Here is an 18,881-nt window from a genome sequence, read left to right on the forward strand (position 1 = left end):
AACTCGAAATATTTCCCCCCGCCACAGAAAATTGGTCAACTTGCTCATTATCTGTTTGGCTATGACAGTGGGGATTGGAAAGACCTGTGCCACATAATATGCTCGTGACAGGATACATGTATTTATACATTTAACCCTCTGAATTTGGTCCATGCTGCGATAAACGTTATCTATTAAAGCACCCTTGACTTGGAGCGAGACATCCCGCCAATTTGCCGTTATCATCCTTTGTGGGAGGACCGTCAGTATCGTCCCAAGAGATTTGTGTTCCGTAACATGGTTAGCCCATTCTAGGCCGACATCGTCAAGTCCCCTTATACGTAGAAATTTGTTTTTAGTTTCATTCATTTTTGCGCCAGAAGCGGAACAATAGCTTCTGAGGTCTGGCTCCAGTTGAATCACATTTTCCCTGTTCCTCACGACGATGCCGACATCATCAGCATATGCCCCAACTGCAGTTTTCTTCCCGGCAATCGTTATGCCCGTCATGTGCTCTTGTACTAGCCGCAGCAATGGTTCTAGTGAGATGATAAAGAGCAACATGGAAAGGGGGCTTCCTTGGAGGACACCCCTTGCGATGGTAATGGGTCTTGTGAGCTGGCAGTTGACGGAGGTCGTGGCGGCCAGGCCAGTGATCATATTTCTCACGATAGCGATGGAGTCATGGCGGAAGCCCATCAAAAATGGTTCAAATGGCTCTGAGCACTATGGGACTTAACATCTGTGGTCATCAGTCCCCTAGAACTTAGAACTACTTAAACCTAACTAACCTAAGGACATCACACACATCCATGCCCGAGGCAGGATTCGAACCTGCGACCGTAGCAGTCGCGCGGTTCCGGACTGCGCGCCTAGAACCGCTAGACCACCGCGGCCGGCGCGGAAGCCCATACTCCTCATCGTTTCTAAGAGGTATTTATGGCTGACATTATCAAATGCTTTATAAAAGTCGACAAAAAGGAGGCCGCACTTAATGGTGCTGGCAGACGACAGAGCGACGATATCTCTATATTGTGCCGTAGTCTGAAATATTGATCGCCTATAAGCACAAGTTTGCTGTTGCCCAATTATGTTTGCGGTCAACGGCATCATTCGTTTGTTTAAAGCTCTCGCAATAATCTTATAATCTGAATTAAGAAGAGAAATCGGCCGGAAGTTGTTAATCTTTTTACATCCCTTATTTTTAGGAATGAACAGTATTTTACATTATTTAAGTTCTGATGGTACAAACTTTCCCGGCAAGACGTCGTTAACGGCTTGTGTCAACTTATCACCTATGATACTCCAACATCGTTGATAGAATTCGACCGGAAGGCCATCAGGGCCCGGCGATTTCCTTTTTAGGGGAGCCGCGAATTATTTCAAGGACATCATCTGGACTAAAAGCCGAAAATAAGTTGGCGTTGTCGCCGGCCGTAATTGTGGAGGTTGTAAACGCAAATAACTCATCCGAATCGTCCTCTTGCGTTGCTTCTGCCTCGTACAGGGCACTGTAATACCTGTGGATTTCTCTGATTATCTCGTTTTGCACAGTGAGGACAGTTCCGTTTACTAATCTATGTTCGTCCATGAATATCCGTCGTCGGTTCTTGCGCTGTTTAATCAGATGATATAACGCAGCCGTTTCGTCCTCGCTAACAGATCTGGCTTTTGACGTAATTTTAAGACTCTCCAGTAGTTTTCTCCGTAAGCATAATAATGTCGCTTTAATGTTCTTGATGTCGGACAAGCGCCTGCCTGAGCCATCTGCCTGATCATACGAGTCCCTTAAAACCATGTAGTAAAATTCCATTGTACGGTGAACTGCCCGAGATCTCTCTATACTATAAGATATAATTACTTTCCGTAATTTGGGCTCCGCCTTGCAGGTCCAGCACTCCAAAACACTCGGAAAGTTGTGTACAGAGTGCAAGCAAAATTCCCAAGCTGTCTTTAATTCGGCCTCGAGCTCGTCGTCTGTTAAAAGGCCGACATTCATGCTCCACTGATTCCTAAACCAGTGAGTTGGTTGCCGGTCTAAGTTTATGCAGGCACTCACACTACAGTGATCAGGGAAGCTGACTGGAGTGATTTCCACTTGTAGCAAATTCCTCACTATGTGGCTTGGCATATAGATTCTATCAATCCTGCTACTGGAATTATGTGAAATGTGCATGTATTTCCCAAGCGTGGGATAGTTAACTTCCCACGCGTCCCTCAATTTCATTTGGGAGACAAGAAAGTTTAATTCAGGGGAATAATTAAAATTGGGGGATTGATCTTTTTGGTGCAATACACAATTAAAATCGCCTGCAATGATCAAGTTTGGAGAGTCTCTCCGCAATAAGTAGATGGGATCCTCCTTAAAAAACTTCGATCTGTCAGCGCGCCGTGTACTTCCAGATGGTGCATACAGATTGATTACACTGACGCCCATGATATTCACGCCTATGCCCCGTCCAGAGTCTAACTTTTCGACATCGGTTAGAGGTGTTCCTTCCCTGAATAAAATCGCTGTGCCAGCACTCAATTCGGGAGCGAAATTGATTATTGCAACATAGCCGAGAATGTTAATTTGCCATGTTGCAGCCTCTTGTAAAAGCGCAATATCTGTACCAGAGTCAAACAAAAATGGTTATAATAAAGCAAGTTTTAAGTCTGACGTAAACCTATTGATATTAAGGGAGGTGATAGTATAGGCCTGTAGCATATAGGTAATGAGATGTAAAAGTATAACAAAACGATGTCATCGAGCTCAAAAGTGCCGGCTGCAGAATTAAAAAAGGTATAATGTGAGCAGTCATGAGAGGATTATTGGATCAAGAAGCTAAATAAAGACCATAACAAGTGATACACTACGAATCATAGGCCGGTTGTAGCAAAAACTACACAGTGAATGCTGCGAACCATAACCGGATAAAAGGACAGAAGAAACACGAAGAAGCTTTGCAACCTTAGGCGACAGCACGGAACAAACCTTGTACCAACGGAATTACTACTGTGGAGGATGGGCTTCGCCGAGTTTTTTGCTGTTGTCATCACCGAATCGTTCCCTCACAATTTAATAACTAATATTTCGGGGTACTACATCCGCTTGCGACGAAGTGGAATTGCCCTTGCTGCGAGGAACGGAGAGATTTGGCTGTGGATTGAGCCTTCGTCGTGGGGCGTTTTGAGGTCCCGGAGTTTTTGTGGATTCTTTGAGACGCGGTGGTGTCGTTGTCGAAGCACTGCCGCCGGCAGCTGGCAGGTTGGTACACACTTACGCTTGTTTACTTCCGCCCGGAACTTGTTGTCGGGCCTCAGCTGCAGCGCGTTGTTGACACAACACTTCGTCATTGTGTGCGCGTTGTAGCAACTGTTGTCCTTCGGGCGCGGCACTCAAAATTGGAGGTTCCTGTTCATGACCCGGCGTCTCAGAATTCGGCATCCCCTCAAGTCCATCCGCACTGGCTTCAAAATCGACCCGCATAACATCATCTGGTACTAAATCCTCCGCGATTGATGGTTTTGGTTTCCTGGCTGCAGGAGTCGTGTGAGATACTTCCTCATCTGAATGCTCATCACTACGTTCCAGCGGCCTTTTCTTTTGCTGAGATTCACTTTCAAGACAAACTGGCGCAGCAGTTTGCCGTCCTACGAGTGGTGGAAACGCATCAGAGGTTATGGGCGGGGTCTCGGAGGTAGTTGCCTGGGGAGCATCAACATCAGTGTGTGCAGAAGAACCAGAAGTATCTACTCCCATTACCTCGTTAAGTGTTAATCTACGTCGGGCTGGAGATTAATTTTTAATACAAAAAATCGGCGGGGGCAGTCTTGGCGAAGATGGCCTAGTTCATTGCAGATATGGCAGGTGGGGGCTTGACCAGAATATATAATGTGAGCCTTATAACCATCGACCGTGATGTGAGAAGGAATGTTCACTTTTACTTCCATGTCCACGGATCTAATCGCATTGAAACATTGTAATTTGTAGCGAGACGACCACTTTTCGTTGACAATTTCTTTAACCGCACCAAACTTAGAAAATGCATCTTTAAATTTAGCATTGTCAATCTCTATGAGCAAGTTAACTACTCGAACGGTCTGAATCGACGTATCGGCACGTGTTACAGTAACCGTACTAGTGGCGCCGTCGCGGTGAACAAAAGGGACTTATTTGCCGATTTTTTCAAGAAGTCGAACAACTGCTACTGGACTGAGAAACTTGACAAATACGCAATAACGATCAGAATCTAGCTGGGTGGTGTGCACAGAATCAGAAGTGATGCCTATTACCTCGGTTAGCCTGTCATGAATCTCGAGCACGGTCGATTGAACTCGGCCGGTATCCTTGTCAAAGCCAAAACCAGGGTGTTTTTCCGGATGATGGTAGACATGGCGCTGCAGCTGTAGGGAATCCGCTCAAGCCCGAATCCCGTACAAGATCAGCAAGTTGCTGACGAAAAGGACGACCACAAAAAAGTACAATACACGTGAATCACTCGGAACACATAAAAACACAACGGCAAACAGTAAACACTGGCAAGGACACCGACGACGCGGAGCAACCAGCTAGCACGTCCGACCGCGGCGACAGCGAAAGCCGGAATGTGCACCATGGACCCGGATGACAATGACGGTCTTAATTTCAGTAGCACCAGAGTCATTAAGCCAATAAGATGTGACGTTATTACATGTAGCGTCCTCAGGAAGTGTTTGCGTGAGAAATGAAGCAACCAAGTAGGCTGAAAGTGGAAGGTGCAGCTTCCAATGTAGCGACAATTCTTGCCAGCATTCGTACATGAAATAATGTCAAAAGTCCGCAGCTCGTGGTCGTGCGGTAGCGTTCTCGCTTCCCACGCCCGGGTTTCCAGGTTCGATTCCCGGCGGGGTCAGGGATTCTCCCTGCCTCGTGATGACTGGGTATTGTGTGATGTCCTCAGGTTAGTTAGGTTTAAGTGGTTCTAAGTTCTAGGGGATGATGACCATAGATGTTAAGTTCCATAGTGCTCAGAGACATTTTTGATGCCGAAGGCTCAGGTAAACAAAATCGCGGCACAGCCACTTTCGTACGGTGGATGCTATGTGCTGGATGCAGCATAGCTACGAAAAGAGCTATGGATACAGAGTACTGTCGAAAACTGCATGCTGACATACAACGCTACGTAGTGGGCGGATAGTGCGTGACACGATAACATTTGCACTTCACAGGGTCGAAATTCTGTCACACAACTCAAGCAGCTGTTTCAGCATTCACATACACTGGTGTTCAGCACAGCTCATGTTGTAGGTGTCGGATTAAGAAACCTCTTTGAGAATATGGTCCAGATTGGATGCTACAGCTAGCAAGTGCGGCAAGACCTCAGCAGCTGCCGGAGTGCAGAACAGCTTACTTGTGCGCCCTGTTGGTCTAGGGGTATGATTCCTGCTTAGGGTGCAGTAGGTCCCGGGTTCAAATCCCGGACAAGCCCTACCTTTCACTTTCGCGGCAACCAAGCACTACGATGAACTAGCGAGCATCTAGCGAGCATCTGAAATAAAGCCATGCAACTGGACAAACTGGCACCTACAAAGATTCTATTCGTTTCCCAGGAACTAGTACATCGCATGCAAGTTTGTTAAATGCATGCACCCAAAACGGAGAGATGTCTTTCCTGCTGGGAGAAACAGCTGAGGTCGTCTTCTCGCAGCTGAACCCCTTACGTCCCGTTATTAATCCTAGTAGCAAATGCATAAGCGTTCCCCATTCATGTGTGGACTTCCATTGAACACAGCTTCAGGCTCCACCGAGACTCGAATTCGGATCGCTGGATTCAACATCCAGAGCGCCAACCATTACACCATGGAACCGGATGCCAGTGACGGCCTTAAATTCAGTAGTATCAGTGTCATTAAGCCGATAAGATGCGGCGTTATTACATGCAGCGTCCTCAGGAAGTGTCTGCGTGGCAAATGAAGCAACTGTTGTTGTTGTGGTCTTCAGTCCTGAGACTGGCGTGATGCAGCCCCCCATGCTATCTATCCTCTGCAAGCTTCTTCATCTCCCAATACGTACTTCAGCCTACATCCTTCTGAATCCGTTAAGTCATTCATCTCTTGGTCTCCCTCCACGATTTTTACCCTCCACGCTGCCCTCCAATACTAAATTTGTGATCCCTCGATGTCTCAGAACATGTCCAACCAACCGATCCCTTCTTCTCGTCGAGTTATGCCACAAACTCCTCTTCGCCCCAATCCTATTCAATACTTCCTCAATAGTTACGTGATCTACCCATCTAATCTTCAGCATCCTTCTGTAGCACCACATTTCAAAAGCTTCTATTCTCTTCTTGTCTAAACTATTTATCGTCCATGTTTCACTTCCATACATGGCTACACTCCATACAAATACTTTGAGAAACGACTTCCTGACACTTAAATCTATACTCTATGTTAACAAATATCTCTTCTTCCGAAATGCTTTTCTTCCCATTGCCAGTCTACATTTTATATCCTCTCTACTTCGACCATCATCAGTTACTTTGCTCCCCAAATAGCAAAACTCCTTTACTACTTTTAGTGTCTCATTTCTTAATCTAATTCCCTCAGCATCGCCTGACTTAATTCGACTACATTCCATTATCCTCGTTTTGCTTTTGTTGATGTTCATCTTATATCCTCCCTTCAAGACACTGTCCATTCTGTACAACTGCTCTTCCAAATCCTTTGCTGTCTCTGACAGAAGTACAATGACATCAGAGAACCTTAAAGTTATTATTTCTTCTCCATGGATTTTAATACCTAATCCGAATTTTTCTTTTGTTTCCTTTACTGCTTGCTCAATATACAGATAGAATAGCATCGGGGAGAGGCTCCAACCCTATCTCACTCCCTTCCCAACCACTGCGTCCCTTTCGTGTCCATCGACTCTTATTACTGCCACCTGGTTTCTGTACAAATTGTTAATAGCCTTTCGCTCCCTGTATTTGACCCCTGCCACCTTCAGAATTTGAAAGAGAGTATTCCAGTCAACATTGTTAAAGGATTTCTCCAAGTCTACTAATGCTAGAAACGTAGGTTTGCCTTTTCTTAATCTAGCTTCTAAGATACGTCGTAGGGTCAGTATTGCCTCACGTGTTCCCATATTTTTACGGAATCCAGACTGATATTCCCCAAGGTCGGCTCGTGGATATCTCAGTTTTTGTTGCTGAATGATCTCTAAAAGGTCTACACCACAGGGCGTCGTATGGTCTATCACCGACAATCGTTGACGAAGAAATGTAGTAATTGCTTCTGCATGTCCGCACGTGAACCTATGAAGAATTGTATCGACTCTTCCGCGTGCGTCACAGTTGGGCGTTGTATGAAGGCCAACTTTATGTAGCTTTTCATTCGTTGCTACTTTATCGTTGACTGTTAGATACCAGTCGGCTATGACGCGTGACGGTAACACGTCGCTGTGCACATTCCGCCATACTATACTCCAATGTGAATGTGGATGTTTTTCTTCGAACGATTCCTTTGGTTTGTTGTCATGAGAAGGCCATAAAGCTTCCTGTTCGTCAGGCTTCCGTTATCGACGATGATGTGTCGAATGTAGCTCATTTCCATGTAGTACAGTCGCACATGTCGGTAAGAAAGTGGAATGCCGGCGATATTAACGGGTGGGTCAAGGCTATGAGGCTTCCACCGCTGAATGAAGTTTGTGATGATACTGGTCCTCCTGGTACGGAACTCCTTCCAGATGTGATTTAGGAGCAGGGTGACACATTTTTTGTGTACTTTAATGAGGTTAAGGCCACATTTGAACGACGGTAAGGTTAAGGTATCGAAATGAACTTTGAAAATGTGCCCCCTAAAAAGAAACCAACATAACGCTTGTTGTATACTCTTGGCTAGATGGTCGGAGATTGGAAGAATTTGCCCCAAATAATTCATCTTGCTCGTAATGGCGATCTCGATGGTCTTAACTTTCTGTAGTATGTTCAAGTCACGGTCGGAGTGAAGTATCAAAGCAGCACGTAATTTATTAAGCATGTGTGACCAGTTCTTCGTCAGGAATTTGTCTGGTTTGGCCTCAAAGGTAACACCGAGGGTTGTGTGATAATCCTTGACCTTGCACCAGGTAACATGGGTATGTCTCCGATACCGCCACCGATCTGCAAAGCTGTGGTTTTAGTTCTATTTAGTATTGCTCCTGAAAGCAATGTGAATGTTTGTAAAAGAGTTTCCGCTGACAGACGTTGTTGCGATGATGACACAGTTACGCATATATCGTCAGCATACGCAATGCAAGGGATAGTGACAGACTGGACGCTAATCCCGATCCCGCTATGCGCTAAGTTGTTCAGTGGCGGCTCTACTGCAATGGCGTACAAAATCATTGACAGAGGACATCCTTGGCGGATGGATTGCTCAATGGAAACTTCTTTTGCCGGCCGGAGTGGCCGAGCGGTTAAAGGCGCTACAGTCTGGAACCGCACGACCGTTACGGTCGCAGGTTCGAATCCTGCCTCGGGCATGGATGTGTGTGATGTCCTTAGGTTAGTTAGGTTTAAGTAGTTCTAAGTTCTAGGGGACTTATGACCACAGCAGTTGAGTCCCATAGTGCTCAGAGCCATTTGAACCATTTTTGAAACTTCTTTTGTAAAATGACCATTAATGAGAATCCGTGAAGAGGCGTTTATAGTAAGTTTGCGAATTAATTCTATGAGATGAGGTCCAAATCCTAGTTTCTTCATGCTTTTAAAGAGGAAGTCATGACGTACACGGTCATAAGCCTTCTCAAAATCTAGAAAGATCAGAGCGCCCTGTCCTTTGGTTTCAGCATATGAACAGATGATGTCCCTCAAATCGCAGGTAGCTGAGATTGCACTTCGGCCTTGCACTGCACTTTACTGGTAACTGCCCAAAACCTTGTACATAACGGCTTGCATCCTTAGCTTAATCGATCTGGTGATGATTTTGAAATCGGCATTGAGGAGTGTGATGGGTGGCATGTTTTCGACCTTCCTTCTGTTCCCTTTTTTCGTTAAGGGCAGGATGATACCTTCCGTAAATGCCTTGGGTATAATTGCCAGGTGCCACAGTTCATTCGCTATCTCGAGGAGTGTCGGACCGAGGAGGTTCCAGTAACGCTGGTAAAACTCAGCGCTGAGACCGTCGGATCCTGGTGACTTCCCCTTCTTTGCACAGTGGACCGCCAGTCGGATTTCGTCCTTTGTGAAAAGAGATGCCAGATTTGCATTGTCCTGTTGTGACAAGCGACAGCTCAGGGTCCTAAGAAAATCGTCGCACGAGTGTTCATCAACGGATTGCTTCTTGTAAAGTTGACTATAATAGTCGTAGACGTGCGAGATGATGTCACGTTCCTTCGTGATGGCATTCTCATCGTCATCAACGACGGCTTCAATCAACATGGCTTTACACCGTTTCGTTGTTTTGAGGATGTGGTACAGAGAGGCCCGTTCTTCGGCGGCAACATTCTTGAGGTGGGCTCGCACGATGATGCCTTGCATTCGTTGGCGTTGTATCGCCGTGATTTTCGCCTTATATCGTTTGATCTTTACGTCGATATCGCGAGAAGGATTGTTAGTGCGACTGTACAGTTCTCTCAAACAGCGACAATAAAACTCAATAGTCTGTTTCTGCCAATAGCTTTTTAGCTTTTTTGCCGGGCGTAGCTCATGAGGATGAGGCGTAATTTAGGCTTAGCACACTGAATCCACCACTGGAAAACGCTATCGTAACGATGTCGTTGCCGCTGGAGCTGTTGCCACGTTACGTTCACCTCCTCTTCAAGTTGGGCATCCTGCAGAAGGCTGAAATTCAATTTCCAGTAGCCTTTCCCGCGGTATATTTGCTGGCGTTGTAGGTTAAGGTAACACTGATACGCACAATGGTCGGAGATGTTGACAGGAGCTATGTCACAGTTCACAGTGTGTCGCTGGAGGGCATCGGACACATAGATCCTATCCAGCCGACTGGCAGAATGACTGGTTACGAAGGTGTACGCTACCTGTTCACCGTGCAGTTGTTGCCATGTATCGTGAAGACACATACCATGAATTAAATGTTCAAGTTCGATACATCTGTTCGTATTAGGAGTTTGGTCTCTGTCGTTAAGCACACAATTGAAGTCACCACCGAGGATGAGATGTGCACGATAAGCGCTAGGAAGAAAGGGAACCTCGTTTTTTATAAAATTTTGAGTGCTACTTGAGGGGGCGTACACGTTAACAATCTGCACACCATTCACTCGAAGAGAAATGCCACGACCACTAGGCAGCCGCTGCACATCCGTAAATGGGATACCGTCGCGCAGAAGTATGGCAGTGCCTACAGCATCCTGGAGATTGATGTTATCAATGAGAACGTAACCGGGCACTTCTAAGACTGTGATTACCTCCTGTAGGAGGGCAATGTCAACGCTGGTACCATACAAGAAATCAATTAGCGAACGGAGTTTCACCGCACTTTTAATTCTATTGACGTTAAGTGTGGTAACGTTGTAGGTTTGGCTATCGCACATGATGGTTCAGAGGACAATGAACTCTCAGTGTTGGATCGTCCTTCTCGACGGCTTTGAACAAAAACTCGTCGGGAACGTCTGGAGTACGAAACGAAATGTCAAAACCAATAACGGGTCTGGGAGTGGAAATGTCGCAGCGCGAAGGTCATGCGCGAGAGCAGCTACTGCTGCATCTCCTCGTTCTGCTGCCACCACGGCTCATTGCTGTCGGGATGCTTCGCGGTGCGCGCGCCGCCCTGCCCGCCACCGCCGGCGGAGTCTGTCAACGTGGTCGCGTCCGCCTGGCCACCACGCGGGGCTGCGACTGACGTCATCGAGTTCCTGCGGGAGCGCTGCTGCAGCTGCTCGCTCCTCTGTTCGCTCTTCCTCTTAGCCATTACGGTGCTCTGTTCCCTCTCAGCACTCAGTAGTGCCTTCTGGTGTTTGGTTTGTTCACGGATGCGTTCTTGCCTCGCGGTGTCCTCGCAGCACACGGAGCAAGAAGATTGAGGTTCAGTCTCGCTGCCACTTTCTGACATGTGTACGGGTCTCAAATCATCCGACTTTTCATCTTTGCTACTATTCCTTTTGCCTCTCCTTCGGCGGCCTTTCTTCGTTTCTGCTGCAGTCTCTACCGATAGGGGTGGTTCAGGCAAACTGATCTGCACCCGCTCCTGTATCTCACACGGCTCAGTTTCAGAGGTGGCTGGCGCATCGTTGCTATCCAGCGGTAACTGCCCCAGTGAGGATGACGGTGCCGAATCGACGTCCGTCCTACCGCGAATGTCTTTGGCACTGCATTCCACCTGAACTGGCATCTCCGCCTCGCTAACACGTTCCGGCTGCCGGGGTGGTGGTACAGTCCCCGCGACTACCTCACTCAATAGCGGAACAAGCTTTTCATTACCGTCTGCAGGGCGTACCCGTGGAAGTTGAAATGGACGTCGACGTGTACAATTCATCCGCAGATGTTCAGTTGAATGGCAGATCGAACAGGTAGGGGGCTATCCAATGTAAGTTACCTGTGCACGACAGCCGCCAATGGCAACATACGAATGTGTATGCTTCTTTAAGTCTACACGTACACTTCGCACACCGCTGTTAACTTGGTAGCGATATGCACTCGACCATTTTTCATTTGTAACTGACAAAACAGCGCCGTACAGTGACAGAGAACGTGCAATCAGGTCATTAGGGCACTCAGGTGGCCCATTAAATACCCCGACGGTTCTCACTCCGTATCCCGAAGGCACGATTTGGACATTACTAATACTGCCATCATTGTGACGAAATGGTCTCACACCAGCATGCTCCTCAACGAATTTCTCATAAGTGTCACTCGAAATAAATTTCATAAATAACGAGTACTGCACAAAGTCCAATTGGAACGTGTCGACTACATCTTCAGGCAATTTCAGATCCTCAAAGATCCACTCATGAATTTCAAAAGCCGTCGGTCGCAAGGCAGCACGATCGAAAACACACTGAACGCTGTTCGCTCTGTTAATTGTCGACATATTACTTACAACAGTTATACAGAAACAAACGTCAACAGCGCTCGCACACGCTGCTCAACTCTCCACCTCAGCACTGCTCGCGAAGTAAACACTGGCTCGCGCTACCGGCCGTCACCGCGCGATGTGCACTGGCCGAGTGCCTGAACACAACTGAATGATAACCATTACCCCATGGAACCGGTGTTCCTGTTGGCCTAGGGGTATAATTTCTGCTTTGGGTGCAGGAGGTCCAGGGATCAAATATTCGACATGCCGTACTTTTCACTTTCGCGACAACCAAACACAACGATAAACTTGCGATTCTTTCGAAGTAAGCCATGCAGCGGGATATGCTGCATGTCGGGCCACAGGCCCATGAAACTGGCAAGTGCGTCATGTGGAAAGCCATCTACGTGGCAGGATTAAGCCGTCATCGCTTATTTATATCCATGCGTAAAGACTGGCACGTATAACGATTTTACCCGTTTCCCAGGAACTAGTACATCGCATGCAAGTTTGTTAAATGCATGCGCATGCAGTACACAAAACGGAGAGATGTCTTTCCTGCTGGGAGAAACAGCTGAGGTCGTCTTCTCGCAGTTGAACCCCTTACGTCCCGTTTTTAATCCTAGTACCAAAAGCATAAGCTTTTGGAGCGTTCCCCAATCACATGTGGACATCCACTTTCGTATGGTGGGTGCTTTGTGCTGGAACTCAAGCAGTTCTTTCAGCATTCACATACACTGGTGTCCAGCACAGCTCATGTTCTAGGTGTCGGATTAAGAAACCTCTTTGAGAATATGGTCCAGATTGGATGCTGCAACTAGCAAGTGCGGCAAGATCCCAGTAGGTGGCGGGGTGCAGACCTGCTTCCATGTGCGACCTGTTGGTCTAGTTGTATGATTCCTGCTTTGGGTGCAGGAGGTCCCGGGACAAATCCCGTACAGGTCCTACTTTTCACTTTCGCGACAATTAAGCACTGCGATAAACTTGCGAGTCTCTGAAAATAAGCCATACAGCAGGACAAACTGCATGTCGGGCCACCGGTCCATAAAGCTGACAAGTACGTCGTGTGAAAAGCCATCTACGGGGCAGGATTAAGCCGTCTTCGCTTACTTACTTACTGTATATACGTAAAGACTGGCACGTACAACGATTCTATTAGTTTCCCAGGAACTAGTACATCGCATGAAAGTTTGTTAAATGCATGCGCATGCAGCACCCAAAACGGAGAGATGTGTTTCCTGCTGGGAGAAATTGCTTAAGTTATCTTCCCGCAGTTGAACCCCTTACGTCCCGTTATTAATCCCAGTAGCAAAAGTATAAGCATTTGGAGCGTTCCCCACTCACGTGTGGGCTGCTATTAACAATTTGCATAAAAAATTCTGCATATACAATACCAAATACCGGCTCGTACACATTTCTAGAAACGATCGCAAAACACAGCGTCAAGTTCCACCGAGACTCGAACTCGGATCGCTGGATTCAAAGTCCAGAGTGCTAACCATTACACCCTGGAACCGTATGCCTGTAGCGATCTTAAATTCAGTAGCATCATGTAATTAAGCCGATAAGATGCGATGTTATTACACGTAGCGTGCTCAGGAAGTGTTTGCGTGGCAAATGAACCAACCAAGTAGGCTGGAAGTGGAAGGAGCACCTTCGAATGTAGCGAGAATTCTTGCCAGTATTCGTACATGAAGTGATGTCGAAGGCTCAGGTAACCAAAATCGCCGAACAGCCACTTTCGTATGGTGGATGCTTTGTGCTGGAAGCAGCCTAGCTATGAAAACAGCTATGGACACAGAGTACCGTCGAAAACTGCGTGCTGACACAGAACGCTACGTAGTGGGCGGATAGTGCGTGACACGATAACATTTGCACTTCACACGGTCGAAATTCTGTCACACAACTCAAGCAGCTGTTTCAGCATTCACATACACTGGTGTTCAGCACAGCGCATGTTGTAGGTGCCGGATTAAGAAACCTCTTTGAGAATATGGTCCAGATCGGATGCTGCAACTAGCAAGTGCGGCAAGACCTCAGTAGGTGGCGGGGTGCAGACCTGCTTCCATGTGCGGCCTGTTGGTCTAGGGGTATGATTCCTGCTTTGGGTGCAGGAGGTCCCGGGTTCAAATCCCGGACAGGCCCTACTTTTCACTTTCGCGACAACCAAGCACTACGATAAACTTGCGATTCTCTGAAAGTAAGCCATGCAACAGGACAAACTGCATGTCGGGCCACCGGCCCATCAGACCCTCAGGTGCGTCTTGTGGAAAGCAATCTACGTGTCAGGATTAAGCCGTCTTCGCATACTTATACCTATACGTAAAGACTGGCACGTACAACGATTCTATTAGTTTCCCAGGAACTAGTACTTCGCATGCAAGTTTGTTAAATGCATGCGCATGCAGCACACAAAAGGGTGAGATGTCTTTCTTGCTGGGAGAAACAGCTGAGGTCGTCTTCTCGCAGTTGATCCCCTTACGTCCCGTTATTAATCCTAGTAGCAAAATCATAAGCATTTGCAGCGTTCCCCATTCACGTGTGGACTGCAATTACCAATTGCATATACAATTCCAACTACCGGCTCGTACTCATTTCTAGAAACGATCGCAAAACACAGCGCCAGGTTCCACCGAGACTCGAACTCGGATCGCTGGATTCCAAGTCCAGAGTGCTAACCATTACACCATGGAACCGGATGCCTGCAGCGGTCTTAAATTCAGTAGCATCATGTAATTAAGCAGATAAGATGCGATGTTATTACATGTAGCGTCCTCAGGAAGTGTTTGCGTGGCAAATGATCCAACCAAGTAGGCTGGAAGTGGAAGGAGCACCTTCGAATGTAGCGAGAATTCTTGCCAGTATTCGTACATGAAGTGATGTCGAAGGCTCAGGTAACCAAAATCGCCGAACAGCCACTTTCGTATGGTGGATGCTTTGTGCTGGAAGCAGCCTAGCTATGAAAACAGCTATGGACACAGAGTACCGTCGAAAACTGCGTGCTGACACAGAACGCTACGTAGTGGGCGGATAGTGCGTGACACGATAACATTTGCACTTCACACGGTCGAAATTCTGTCACACAACTCAAGCAGCTGTTTCAGCATTCACATACACTGGTGTTCAGCACAGCGCATGTTGTAGGTGCCGGATTAAGAAACCTCTTTGAGAATATGGTCCAGATCGGATGCTGCAACTAGCAAGTGCGGCAAGACCTCAGTAGGTGGCGGGGTGCAGACCTGCTTCCATGTGCGGCCTGTTGGTCTAGGGGTATGGTTCCTGCTTTGGGTGCAGGAGGTCCCGGGTTCAAATCCCGGACAGGCCCTACTTTTCACTTTCGCGACAACCAAGCACTACGATAAACTTGCGATTCTCTGAAAGTAAGCCATGCAACAGGACAAACTGCATGTCGGGCCACCGGCCCATCAGACCCTCAGGTGCGTCTTGTGGAAAGCAATCTACGTGTCAGGATTAAGCCGTCTTCGCTTACTTATACCTATACGTAAAGACTGGCACGTACAACGATTCTATTAGTTTCCCAGGAACTAGTACTTCGCATGCAAGTTTGTTAAATGCATGCGCATGCAGCACACAAAAGGGTGAGATGTCTTTCTTGCTGGGAGAAACAGCTGAGGTCGTCTTCTCGCAGTTGATCCCCTTACGTCCCGTTATTAATCCTAGTAGCAAAATCATAAGCATTTGCAGCGTTCCCCATTCACGTGTGGACTGCAATTACCAATTGCATATACAATTCCAACTACCGGCTCGTACTCATTTCTAGAAACGATCGCAAAACACAGCGCCAGGTTCCACCGAGACTCGAACTCGGATCGCTGGATTCAAAGTCCAGAGTGCTAACCATTACACCGTGGAACCGGATGCCTGCAGCGGTCTTAAATTCAGTAGCATCATGTAATTAAGCTGATAAGATGCGATGTTATTACATGTAGCGTCCTCAGGAAGTGTTTGCGTGGCAAATGAACCAACCAAGTAGGCTGGAAGTGGAAGGAGCACCTTCGAATGTAGCGAGAATTCTTGCCAGTATTCGTACATGAAGTGATGTCGAAGGCTCAGGTAACCAAAATCGCCGAACAGCCACTTTCGTATGGTGGATGCTTTGTGCTGGAAGCAGCCTAGCTATGAAAACAGCTATGGACACAGAGTACCGTCGAAAACTGCGTGCTGACACAGAACGCTACGTAGTGGGCGGATAGTGCGTGACACGATAACATTTGCACTTCACACGGTCGAAATTCTGTCACACAACTCAAGCAGCTGTTTCAGCATTCACATACACTGGTGTTCAGCACAGCGCATGTTGTAGGTGCCGGATTAAGAAACCTCTTTGAGAATATGGTCCAGATCGGATGCTGCAACTAGCAAGTGCGGCAAGACCTCAGTAGATGGCGGGGTGCAGACCTGCTTCCATGTGCGGCCTGTTGGTCTAGGGGTATGATTCCTGCTTTGGGTGCAGGAGGTCCCGGGGTCAAATCCCGGACAGGCCCTACTTTTCACTTTCGCGACAACCAAGCACTACGATAAACTTGCGATTCTCTGAAAGTAAGCCATGCAACAGGACAAACTGCATGTCGGGCCACCGGCCCATCAGACCCTCAGGTGCGTCTTGTGGAAAGTAATCTACGTGTCAGGATTAAGCCGTCTTCGCTTACTTATACCTATACGTAAAGACTGGCACGTACAACGATTCTATTAGTTTCCCAGGAACTAGTACTTCGCATGCAAGTTTGTTAAATGCATGCGCATGCAGCACACAAAAGGGTGAGATGTCTTTGTTGCTGGGAGAAACAGCTGAGGTCGTCTTCTCGCAGTTGATCCCCTTACGTCCCGTTATTAATCCTAGTAGCAAAATCATAAGCATTTGCAGCGTTCCCCATTCACGTGTGGACTGCAATTACCAATTGCATATACAATTCCAACTACCGGCTCGTACTCATTTCTAGAAACGATCGCAAAACACAGCGCCAGGTTCCACCGAGACTCGAACTCGGATCGCTGGATTCCAAGTCCAGAGTGCTAACCATTACACCATGGAACCGGATGCCTGCAGCGGTCTTAAATTCAGTAGCATCATGTAATTAAGCAGATAAGATGCGATGTTATTACATGTAGCGTCCTCAGGAAGTGTTTGCGTGGCAAATGAACCAACCAAGTAGGCTGGAAGTGGAAGGAGCACCTTCGAATGTAGCGAGAATTCTTGCCAGTATTCGTACATGAAGTGATGTCGAAGGCTCAGGTAACCAAAATCGCCGAACAGCCACTTTCGTATGGTGGATGCTTTGTGCTGGAAGCAGCCTAGCTATGAAAACAGCTATGGACACAGAGTACCTTCGAAAACTGCGTGCTGACACAGAACGCTACGTAGTGGGCGGATAGTGCGTGACACGATAACATTTGCACTTCACACGGTCGAAATTCTGTCACACAACTCAAGCAGCTGTTTCAGCATTCACATACACTGGTGTTCAGCACAGCGCATGTTGTAGGTGCCGGATTAAGAAACCTCTTTGAGAATATGGTCCAGATCGGATGCTGCAACTAGCAAGTGCGGCAAGACCTCAGTAGGTGGCGGGGTGCAGACCTGCTTCCATGTGCGGCCTGTTGGTCTAGGGGTATGATTCCTGCTTTGGGTGCAGGAGGTCCCGGGTTCAAATCCCGGACAGGCCCTACTTTTCACTTTCGCGACAACCAAGCACTACGATAAACTTGCGATTCTCTGAAAGTAAGCCATGCAACAGGACAAACTGCATGTCGGGCCACCGGCCCATCAGACCCTCAGGTGCGTCTTGTGGAAAGCAATCTACGTGTCAGGATTAAGCCGTCTTCGCTTACTTATACCTATACGTAAAGACTGGCACGTACAACGATTCTATTAGTTTCCCAGGAACTAGTACTTCGCATGCAAGTTTGTTAAATGCATGCGCATGCAGCACACAAAAGGGTGAGATGTCTTTCTTGCTGGGAGAGACAGCTGAGGTCGTCTTCTCGCAGTTGATCCCCTTACGTCCCGTTATTAATCCTAGTAGCAAAATCATAAGCATTTGCAGCGTTCCCCATTCACGTGTGGACTGCAATTACCAATTGCATATGCAATTCCAATTACCGGCTCGTACTCATTTCTAGAAACGATCGCAAAACACAGCGCCAGGTTCCACCGAGACTCGAACTCGGATCGCTGGATTCAAAGTCCAGAGTGCTAACCATTACACCATGGAACCGGATGCCTGCAGCGGTCTTAAATTAAGTAGCATCATGTAATTAAGCAGATAAGATGCGATGTTATTACATGTAGCGTCCTCAGGAAGTGTTTGCGTGGCAAATGAACCAACCAAGTAGGCTGGAAGTGGAAGGAGCACCTTCGAATGTAGCGAGAATTCTTGCCAGTATTCGTACATGAAGTGATGTCGAAGGCTCAGGTAACCAAAATCGCCGAACAGCCACTTTCGTATGGTGGATGCTTTGTGCTGGAAGCAGCCTAGCTATGAAAACAGCTATGGACACAGAGTACCGTCGAAAACTGCGTGCTGACACAGAACGCTACGTAGTGGGCGGATAGTGCGTGACACGATAACATTTGCACTTCACACGGTCGAAATTCTGTCACACAACTCAAGCAGCTGTTTCAGCATTCACATACACTGGTGTTCAGCACAGCGCATGTTGTAGGTGCCGGATTAAGAAACCTCTTTGAGAATATGGTCCAGATCGGATGCTGCAACTAGCAAGTGCGGCAAGACCTCAGTAGATGGCGGGGTGCAGACCTGCTTCCATGTGCGGCCTGTTGGTCTAGGGGTATGATTCCTGCTTTGGGTGCAGGAGGTCCCGGGGTCAAATCCCGGACAGGCCCTACTTTTCACTTTCGCGACAACCAAGCACTACGATAAACTTGCGATTCTCTGAAAGTAAGCCAT

General features: G+C 47.4%; 10 non-coding genes across 10 annotated transcripts; 5 read left to right on the top strand and 5 right to left on the bottom strand.

Moving 5' to 3' along the window:
* Positions 1-13,396: 13,396 nt before the first annotated feature.
* On the bottom strand, positions 13,397-13,468 carry Trnaq-uug (transfer RNA glutamine (anticodon UUG)). Its single transcript has one exon. It is a non-coding gene; the product is annotated as a tRNA-Gln (tRNA).
* A 557-nt stretch (positions 13,469-14,025) lies between these two features.
* Positions 14,026-14,097, top strand: Trnap-ugg (transfer RNA proline (anticodon UGG)). The gene has a single exon. It is a non-coding gene; the product is annotated as a tRNA-Pro (tRNA).
* Positions 14,098-14,576: 479 nt separating this feature from the next.
* On the bottom strand, positions 14,577-14,648 carry Trnap-ugg (transfer RNA proline (anticodon UGG)). The gene has a single exon. It is a non-coding gene; the product is annotated as a tRNA-Pro (tRNA).
* Positions 14,649-15,205: 557 nt separating this feature from the next.
* On the top strand, positions 15,206-15,277 carry Trnap-ugg (transfer RNA proline (anticodon UGG)). Its single transcript has one exon. It is a non-coding gene; the product is annotated as a tRNA-Pro (tRNA).
* A 479-nt stretch (positions 15,278-15,756) lies between these two features.
* On the bottom strand, positions 15,757-15,828 carry Trnaq-uug (transfer RNA glutamine (anticodon UUG)). The gene has a single exon. It is a non-coding gene; the product is annotated as a tRNA-Gln (tRNA).
* Positions 15,829-16,385: 557 nt separating this feature from the next.
* Trnap-ugg (transfer RNA proline (anticodon UGG)) lies at positions 16,386-16,457 on the top strand. The gene has a single exon. It is a non-coding gene; the product is annotated as a tRNA-Pro (tRNA).
* A 479-nt stretch (positions 16,458-16,936) lies between these two features.
* Trnap-ugg (transfer RNA proline (anticodon UGG)) lies at positions 16,937-17,008 on the bottom strand. Its single transcript has one exon. It is a non-coding gene; the product is annotated as a tRNA-Pro (tRNA).
* Positions 17,009-17,565: 557 nt separating this feature from the next.
* Trnap-ugg (transfer RNA proline (anticodon UGG)) lies at positions 17,566-17,637 on the top strand. Its single transcript has one exon. It is a non-coding gene; the product is annotated as a tRNA-Pro (tRNA).
* A 479-nt stretch (positions 17,638-18,116) lies between these two features.
* Trnaq-uug (transfer RNA glutamine (anticodon UUG)) lies at positions 18,117-18,188 on the bottom strand. Its single transcript has one exon. It is a non-coding gene; the product is annotated as a tRNA-Gln (tRNA).
* A 557-nt stretch (positions 18,189-18,745) lies between these two features.
* On the top strand, positions 18,746-18,817 carry Trnap-ugg (transfer RNA proline (anticodon UGG)). The gene has a single exon. It is a non-coding gene; the product is annotated as a tRNA-Pro (tRNA).
* The last annotated feature ends 64 nt before the right edge of the window (positions 18,818-18,881 follow it).

Source organism: Schistocerca nitens, chromosome 2 (genome assembly GCF_023898315.1).
Source record: "Schistocerca nitens isolate TAMUIC-IGC-003100 chromosome 2, iqSchNite1.1, whole genome shotgun sequence".
Classification (NCBI taxonomy): domain Eukaryota; kingdom Metazoa; phylum Arthropoda; class Insecta; order Orthoptera; family Acrididae; genus Schistocerca; species Schistocerca nitens.